The sequence below is a fragment of the Pseudophryne corroboree genome, unplaced genomic scaffold (genome assembly GCF_028390025.1).
Source record: "Pseudophryne corroboree isolate aPseCor3 unplaced genomic scaffold, aPseCor3.hap2 scaffold_364, whole genome shotgun sequence".
NCBI lineage: Eukaryota > Metazoa > Chordata > Amphibia > Anura > Myobatrachidae > Pseudophryne > Pseudophryne corroboree.
Window position 1 is genome coordinate 261,297 of NW_026970017.1, and position 9,762 is coordinate 271,058.

The following is a 9,762-nucleotide window of genomic DNA, read 5'->3' on the forward strand; positions in this document are numbered from 1 at the left end:
GGACAGCAGTTGAGGGGCGTTTCAAACTGTAACAGGGTTGGGACAATTTCAGTATCCTTCCCTCACCGTCTAATTGGTCAGTCCCACGCTGATTGCCATAGCGCCCTTTCGAGACTGCAGAACTCTATCCCTTAGCCACGGTTGGCACAGCTGGATGGTGCCCCTGGCAAGTGCCATCCTGGCCAAGGGGTAGATACGCCCCTGAGGGTCAGGGCCAGCAACAGAAATCTCGGGGCCCAGTGCACTGATATCTCTGGGGCCCCCTCAACCCCCCTTAACTTGGCAGAGGGATCTTTAAAAAAAATGGAGCCTTTGACTCGGACCGTCAGTGAGGCCAGCAGGTGGTTTTCATACTGGGCTATCCAGCTCTTCGGTGGCGGTGGCAGGGATATTCAGAAAAGGGCCAGCACAGCAACATGCATAATAATGGCAATACAGTATGGACCACAGGGACTGGACAAAGTGATGGGGTAAAAGGAGGGGGGAGGGTTTAGTTGGCCTGTTAATTGTTTTCCTGCTTAAATTGAGCAGTTGGTGGATACACTTTAAAAAGCAATATTGGCACTGTGGCCCCATTATTTCTGTTCTTAATACTTGGAGCCCTGAACAAGTGTCCCCTTTGTCCCCCCTGTCACCGGGCCTGTTCAGGCGTTACCTATGGAGAAGCTGCGACATGACATCCTAGGACACGATACTGCACCATGCATCACCATTATATTTCAGTGTGCCTTGTCAATATTTAAATCTTGTTCTGTGTGACGTGAGTTGTAAATGGTTGAAAATCTCTGTGCTACAGTATCGTCACCATGTAGTTATAACAACACCGCAAAACCACCAAAAGACGTGTTTTGGTAGAGGGACTGCTGGAGGGGCCCATTGGGGCCCCCAGTTTGCTACCCCACCCCAGTATACCTGTGCTGTAGCCAGTGGAAGAGGCACTATCTTCCCGGTGATCTCTTCGGGAAGATGGTGCCGCACATAGAAAGCAAAGACTCTGGCTGCACTCTCCTGCCCTCGCTCTAAGCAAGGTGATCGGGCCACAAAAGGACCCCTGCCGGACCCCGGCCTGTGGGCCACAAAAGGATGCATTGGGGGCAGCATGCGGCCCATGGGTTTGACACCCCTGCCCTAGAGTATCAAAATTTGTTTCACGGCACCCCTAGGCCAAAGTTTTTTTTATTGAGAAATTCAGAAAAAAATATAAAATTAAGTAAATTGTGTTTATAGCATGTCATCCTCAGGTTCAGTTATGTTGTGAGGGAATGGTTTTGCCAATTTAATAAAGTATAAATAATTTTAATTGGTCCTGGACCACCAAACTATGCTACCAGTGCAAGAACCCCAGTTTGGAAACTACTGCCATAAAATAAACCTTTTTTGTTTTTTTTAAACTACATGTAATACACCTTAGATCTCAGTTCCTAAAAGGTTTTAAACCCTTGCATACAGTAAACTACACATATTTAAAAATCCTACACCGGGCACAAGTGCTCACGGGCCAATTTCATGGCAGTCTCGGATAGGAGGGCATTGTGGATTCACCAAGGGAATGCTGATGCTGACTCCAAGAAGAAAGGGAGTCTCTTCCCTATGAAGGTGAAGCCTTGTTTGGCGACGGCCTAGTTAATTTGATCTCGGCAGCTCCCGCAGGTAAGTCATCCTTCTTGCCCTATGTTCCCTCTCAACGGATGAAGACGCATCATTATCTGACGCAGTCATTTCGGCCCAATAGATATGCAAGAAGTTAAGATTCCCCTTTCTTTGCAGGTAGAGGAAGGAAAAGAGGGAAGAGGTCTGTAGCCTCTTCAAGATCGCAGGAGCAGAGATCGTCCTCTGCTTCTGCCAAATCCACTGCATGACGCTGGGGCTCTCTTGCAGGAGCCCGCACCAGTGGGGGGCACGTCTAAAACTCTTCAGTCAGTTCTAGATTCATTCGGACCTGGACTCGTGGGTTTTACAAATAGTGTCCCAAGGGTACAAACTGGGGTTTCAAGACGTTCCCCCTCACCGATTGTTCAAATCAGCCTTAGTCAGCAGGGAGAAGGTTTTTATTCAAGCCTCTTCGTGGTCCAGAAGCCGGACGGCTCAGTCAGACCAATCTTAAATCTGAAATCCCTTAATTTCTACCTAAAGAAATTCAATTTCAAGATGGAATCTCTCAGGGTAGTGATCTCCAGTCCGGGGGATAAAGGAGATTTCATGGTTTTGGTAGACATAAAGGATGCCTACTTATATGTTCCCATTTAGCCACTGCATCAAGCTACCTGAGGTTTGCAATTCAGGATTGTCATTACCAATTTCAGACGTTGCCGTTTGGTCTGTCCACGGCTCCGAGGATTTTCACCAGGGTGATGGCGGAAATGATGGTCCTCCTTCGCAAGCAAGGAGTCACAATTATCCCGTACTTGGATGATCTCCTGATAAAGGCGAGATCCAGGGACCAGTTGGTGCAAAACATCTACTCTCCCTGACAGTTCTTCAACAACATGGTTGGCTCCTAAACTTGCCAAAATCGCAGTAGGTCCCAATGACGCGGTTGTTGTTTTTGGGAGTGATACTGGACACAGAAGAGGTTTTCTTCTAGTGGAAAGGCTCTGGAGATCCAGAGTCTGGTCAAACAAATTCTGGAACCAGCAAGAGTGTTAATCCATCAATGCATTCAGTTGCTGGGGAAGATGGTTGCGGCCTACGAGGCCATTCAGTTTGGCAGGTTCCATGCCAGAGTGTTCCAGTGGGACCTGTTGGACAAGTGGTCCGGATCCCACCTACACATGCACCGGAGGATAATCCTGTCTTCCAAGACCAGAATCTCACTCCATTGGTGGCTGCACAGTTCTCACCACCTAGAGGGGCGATGGTTCGGGATCCAGGACGGGATCCTAGGGACCACGGATGCAACCCTCCGAGGCTGGAGAGCAGTCACACAGAGGGAAAACATCCAAGGAAGATGGTCAAGTCTTCCTTGGATGTTTTCATCTCCACATAAATGTTCTGGAGTTAAGGGCCATTTAATAACTGCAGACAGTACGCACTGGGACGGGTGCCCAGCATCCTCTACGGACTAAGAGAAAAGGATTTACCGGTAGGTATTAAAATCCTATTTTCTCTAACGTCCTAGAGGATGCTGGGGACTCCGTAAGGACCGTGGGGATAGACGGGCTCCGTAGGAGACATGGGCACTTTAAGAAAGACTTTAGTTCTGGGTGTGCACTGGCTCCTCCCTCTATGCCCCTCCTCCAGACCTCAGTTTGATACTGTACCCAGTGGAGACTGGGTGCTTTTCAGGAGCTCTCCTGAGCTTTCTGACAGAAAGTATTTTGTTAGGTTTTTAATTTTCAGGGAGCACTGCTGGCAACAGACTCCCTCATCGAGGGACTGAGGGGAGAGAAGCAGTCCTACTATCTGAGTTGCAAGGTCCTGCTTCTTAGGCTACTGGACACCATTAGCTCCAGTGGGATTGGTACGTAGGATCTCACCCTCGCCGTCCGTCCCAGAGCCGCGCCGCCGTCCCCCTCGCAGAGCCGGAAGATAGAAGCCGGGTGAGTATGAGAAGAAAAGAAGACTTCAGAGGCGGCAGAAGACTTCATGATCTTCACTGAGGTAACGCACAGCACTGCAGCTGTGCGCCTTTGCTCCCATACACCTCACATACTCCGGTCACTGTAAGGGTGCAGGGCGCAGGGGGGGGCGCCCTGGGCAGCAATATAAACCTCTTTCGCAAAAATATAACATATATACAGCTGGGCACTTTATATATGTATAAGCCCCCACCAATTTTACAGTTTAAGCGGGACAGAAGCCCGCCTCCGAGGGGGCGGGGCTTCTCCCTCAGCACTCACCAGCGCCATTTTTTCTCCACAGCACCGCTGAGAGGAAGCTCCCCGGACTCTACCCTGCTTATACCACGTTAGACAAGAGGGTTGAAAAGAGGGGGGGGGGCACATAATTCGCAAATTACATACAGCAGCACTACTGGGCAAACATTAAGTTACTGTTTTATTCCTGGGTTATATAGCGCTGGGGGGTGTGCTGACATACTCTCTCTCTGTCTCTCCAAAGGGCCTTGTGGGGAAACTGTCTTCAGAAAAAGCATTCCCTGTGTGTGTAGTGTGTCGGTACACGTGTGTCGACATGTCTGAGGAAGAAGGCTATATTAGAGAGGAGCGGGAGCAAATGAATGTGGTGTCTCCGCCGACAGCTGATTGGATGGATATGTGGAATGTTTTAAATGCTAGTGTAAACTCATTGCACAAAAGATTAGACAAGGCAGAAGCTTTGGGACAGTCAGGATTTAAACCCATGCCTGATCCTATGTTGCAGGGACTGTCAGGGTCTCATAAGCGCCCACTATCCCAGATTGTTGACACAGATACCGACACGGATTCTGACTCCAGTGTCGATTACGATGATGCAAAGTTACAGCCAAAATTGGCAAAATCCATTCGATTTATGATTATGGCAATAAAAGATGTTTTGCACATCACAGAGGAACCCCCTGTCGCTGACAAGAGGGTACATATGTACAAGGGAAAGAAGCCTGAGGTAACCTTTCCCCCCTCACACGAGCTGAACGAGTTATGTGAAAAAGCTTGGGAATCTCCAGATAAAAGACTGCAGATTTCCAAAAGGATTCTTATGGCGTATCCTTTCCCATCAACGGATAGGTTACGATGGGAATCCTCCCCTAGGGTGGACAAAGCATTAACACGCTTATCCAAGAAGGTAGCCCTCCCGTCCCAGGATACGGCTACCCTCAAAGAGTGTGCTGACCGCAAACAGGAGATTACCCTGAAGTCCATTTATACACATTCAGGTACCTTACTCAGACCGGCAATTGCGTCGGCCTGGGTGTGTAGTGCTGTAGCGGCATGGACAAATACCTTATCTGAGGGGATGGATAGCCTAGACAAGGATACTATTTTATTGACCCTGGGGCATATAAGAGATGCTGTCCTATATATGTGTGTATGCAAACTACAGGTGGTGCTGCAGGGCCCACACCCTTTTACTTGTCTTGTAGAGCAGCTCTGAAGCTGTTACAGTGCCCAGCTGCTGCAAGAAATCAGCTTGAATGCTTCAGGGGCTTGGGCATGGCCAACATGAGCCCCACACCGAAGGAGGGTGGGGGTGTTTAATGCAAACTTGGGGTTATCCAAGCGCCGCAAAAGGCCGCCATGCCCTGCATGCCCCTTTTCTCTTTTCATATACAGATGAGGGTTCCAGCCAACTTTGGCCCACTGCTTGGATGACATCACCGTATGCAAATCCGTCTGCTGCAGAACTTCCCCCAGGAATGCTTGCAATAGTTGTTGCATATGGTTTAATGTCTGAGGGTGCTTCAGTATTAGGCAGCCTTCTGCCCTCCCATGTTCATCTGAAAAGATGTGGTCTCCCTGCAGTTGTTGTCCCCAGACGAGAGTTCCCTTGTGCTTCCTCAGTTAAATCTCCTTAACTTGACGGGGGTGTGCCCGAGCAGCCGCCCTCCCCAGCCCTATCCCAACACATACTTATCTTGCATATGAGATCTCTTGATCATGAAGATAGTTCTCACAGGTTGAGGTTCATCCTGGCCCCGCTCCCCGCTGGAGATCGCTGATGGGGACAGCAGCGGGGCTTCAGCAGAAGGGTGAGTATGTGTGGCCAGAGACCTCCCTTCCCATGTGCAGGCCTGCAGAGTCTGCCGCGCAGGATGGGGCATGTGGCACTCTCCCTCCCAGGGGCTCTTCCAGATGTAGCTCCTCAGCAGTATTTTTCCCGGGCTGCGCGGCGCTCTCCCCGACTGGCATCCGCCCTGGAACACTGCCTTCCTCAACGCAACATCAGCAGGGGGCCCTGGCCTCATCACCATCCCAGGTCTTTCTCATGTATGTATCATGTATGTGTGTGTGATATATGTATGAATCATATATGTTTGTGATATATATATATATATATATATTCCATAGACAAAAAACCTTACGGTTTCACATGTCCCATTAAGGCTTCTTAGACATGATCGAAATTTCAGAAACCTGTTGTAACTCTTCCACTCAAACTCCAAAAAGCAATGAAATTCCGATCATTAAGGCTGACGCCTTAATGGACGTGTTCCTTGCGCAATACAGATATGGTATGCCATCACAGCCTGTGGGTAAGTGCAGATTCAGCACTCTCACAGAGTGAGATTGCTGTCACTCACACAATGGTGGAGCTGCTAATTCACAGATTTGTGTGCTCATTGGAATACACACATGCAGTCTATGCAACTGAAGGTCTGAGCAGTTTTGTGGTGCTCCCATCCCACACAGTGCCCACAACCATCCCATTCAGTCAACACAACAAAGCCACCTTGTTACAACATCCTTCTAACTCCATACATCCATCTCACTTAGTATACACATTTAGCTCCCTCAAACATCTTGGTTAATTGCTAAACTATAATACCCCATCTACGGTCTATGCATCTACACTTACTTCCCCTATACACCCCCATGCTGCCCGGTCTTCCCCAATCCCTACTGCTGTGTTCTCCCATCTGTGCTAGTCTGTACTAACTTATCTGTACCATCTGTCTTTCCCCACCTGTGCATTGTCTGTACCACCGTTTCCTTCTCTCTGTGCTGCTCAGTGTTTCCTTCTTCAACGTCACTCTGCCTCCTCCAGTACATGGCACACTGTCTTCTCTCCCATCTGCACCAGTTTTCTACCCATCCATGCCAGTGTTTTCAACCCATCTGCACCATTTCCCCCATCTGCACCGCTCTGTCTCCCTTCCCATACTTGCTGCTTAATCTACCCCCTATCCACACCACTCTTACCCTATTCATGTAGCTGACATCCTGAAGGTAAATTTAGTGGATCCTGCGCTCTTGGCAGGGGGATAACCGCCACAGCCCACCCCCCAGTGGTCCGGAAACGCCTCCGTTGTGCAGACCATGCCCTGCCAATGGCATTCTAACGCTGTTTGCACGCCCCCCTCCTTCCCCGCAACCACCTCTGCCTATCAATCAGGCAGGGTGATAGCATCTCACTGGGCTCCTGGGGTACGCACGCGCAGTGCGGCCATTGCACGTGCGCACCTCACAAACTAATTCAGACTGCAATCGCTGCTGCTGCTGCGGTCTGAATTACCCCGTGTTTCTCTGTCCCCCCCATTAGTGCTGCTTAGTGTTCCCTCTATCCACACACTTCTGTTCCCCCATCCACACCGCTCTCCTCCCTCCAATCAACAACACTCTTACCTCATCTGAGCAGCGTTGTCTTCCGCTCAGACCTTCAGTTGCATAGACTGCATGTGTGTATTCCAATGAGCACACAAATCTGTGAATTAGCAGCTCCACCATTGTGTGAGTGACAGCAATCTCACTCTGTGAGAGTGCTGAATCTGCACTTACCCACAGGCTGTGATGGCATACCATATCTGTATTGCGCAAGGAACACGTCCATTAAGGCGTCAGCCTTAATGATCGGAATTTCATTGCTTTTTGGAGTTTGAGTGGAAGAGTTACAACAGGCTTCTGAAATTTGGATCATGTCTAAGAAGCCTTAATGGGACATGTGAAACTGTAAGGTTTTTTGTCTATGGAATTTCATCGCTTTTTTTAAATTTATTTTTTTTATTCAGAAATGTAAAATTTCACTGTAAGAATAAACATTTGATTTTTTAAATGTTTAATGAAAATGTTCGTATAACATCACTGTTCTGTGCAAAATTATTTTATTAACCAAACCAAATTGTTTAAGGTCCGTACACACTTAACGATTTAATGAGCGACGTCGCTCATTTTATCGTTAAGTGTGTATGCAGCCAGCGACAAACGATGCGCGGCCCCGCGGGTCGGCAACAATCTTCGCTGTCGGTAGGGCATGCAGGAAGGATGTGGACTGTCGTCCACGACCTTCATGCAGGGCTGGCGGGGGCGTGACGTCACTGAGCGATATGAGCGGTCATATCGCTCAGTGTGTACAGTCGGCCGCCGGCCGGCCCGGGAGGGGAAACATTAGACGATGTAGCTCACAGAGCGACATCGTTTAATGTGTACGGGCCTTTAGACTTTGGTCAAAATATTTTGCTGCCTTTGCAGCTGATGCAGGGAGGGGGGTAGGCGGCAGCAGCCTGTAACTGAGGCTGGAGGTAGGCGTGAAATGCATTGCTTGTACGTGTGAGTGCGTGGTGTCAGGTGCTGCGCGTGTATATGTGTGTGTGTGTCAGGTGCTGCCTGTGTATGTGTGTGTCAGCTCCTGTGTGTATGTGTGTGTCAGGTGCTGCGTGTATATATGAGTGTGTCTGATGGTGCGTATGTATGCGTCAGCTGCCGCACGTGTGTGTGTGTGTGTCAGGTGTGGCGGGTGTATATGTGTGTGAGTATCAGGTGCTCCGCGTGTGTACAAGTGTATGTCTGGTGCTGTGCATGAATACGTATGTCTGTGTCAGGTGATGCGCGTGTACATGAGTGTGCGTCAGGTGCTGCGCGTGTACATGAGTGTGCATTAAGTGCTGCGCGTGTACATGAGTGTGCGTCAGGTGCTGCGTGTGTACATGAGTGTGCGTCAGGTGCTGCGCGTGTACATGTGTGTGCGTCAGGTGCTGCGCGTGTACATGTGTGTGTGAGTAAGGCACTGCGTGTGTATGTGTGTGTCTGATGGTGTGCGTGTATATGTATGTGTCAGGTGCTGCGTGTATATGCATGTGTCAAGTGCTGCGTGTATATGCATGTGTCAGGTGCTGCGTGTATATGCATGTGTCAGGTGCTGCGTGTATATGCATGTGTCAGGTGCTGCGTGTATATGCATGTGTCAGGTGCTGCGTGTATATGCATGTGTCAGGTGCTGCGTGTATATGCATGTGTCAGGTGCTGCATGTTTATTTTATTGTGTCTGATGGTACGTGTGTGTGTCAGGTGCCGCACTTGTATATGTGTGTGTGTCAGGTGTTGCGCGTGTATGTGTGGGTCAGGTGCTGCATGTTTATTTTATTGTGTCTGATGCTACGTGTGTGTGTGTGTGTGTGTGTGTGTGTGTCAGGTGCCGCACGTGTATGTGTGTGTGTCAGGTGTTGCGCGTGTATGTGTGGGTCAGGTGCTGCATGTTTATTTTATTGTGTCTGATGCTACGTGTGTGTGTGTGTCAGGTGCCGCACGTGTATGTGTGTGTGTCAGGTGTTGCGCGTGTATGTGTGTGTCAGGTGCCGCGCGTGTATGTGTGTGTCAGGTGCCGTTCCCCTTCTTCCCATCCCAGCTCTCTCTGTAGAATACAGCTCTGCACCCAGAGAGAGGGAAAGACTAGGGGGCTGATCACTGCACTGCTCACTTTTTGGTCATGAGTTCGGCCTCCTGTTTCTTCCAGTGCTGTGTTCCTGCAGCCTAGCCCTCCCTGTTGTGCCAGAGAATCAGCCCTTCCTTCCCCTGACAGAGAGAGAGAGCCCGAGGCAGAGACACTCTTCCCGTAGCTGGCCTACCCCCAGTACTTCAGCACTGGCCATGCGGCAGTCAACAAAGGAGACCAGCAGGGGGTTCTGGCAGCATCAGCTGTGGCCGCAGCTGGATCGGGGAGGCCTGCAGTGTCTGAGGTGGGCAACACTTCCTCCGCCGCTGTCACCTTCCCCTGCCGGAGAGAAAGCCAGAGACATACCCTTCCCGCAGCTGGGATACCCCTAGTACCTCAGCGCTGGACAGGCAGAAGTCTATGGAGGGGACCGGCAGGGGTTTCGGGCCGCAGCAGTAGCAGCGGCCGCAGTCAGATCAGGGAGGCCTGCAGGGTCAGAACTGGGCAGCACTTCCACCA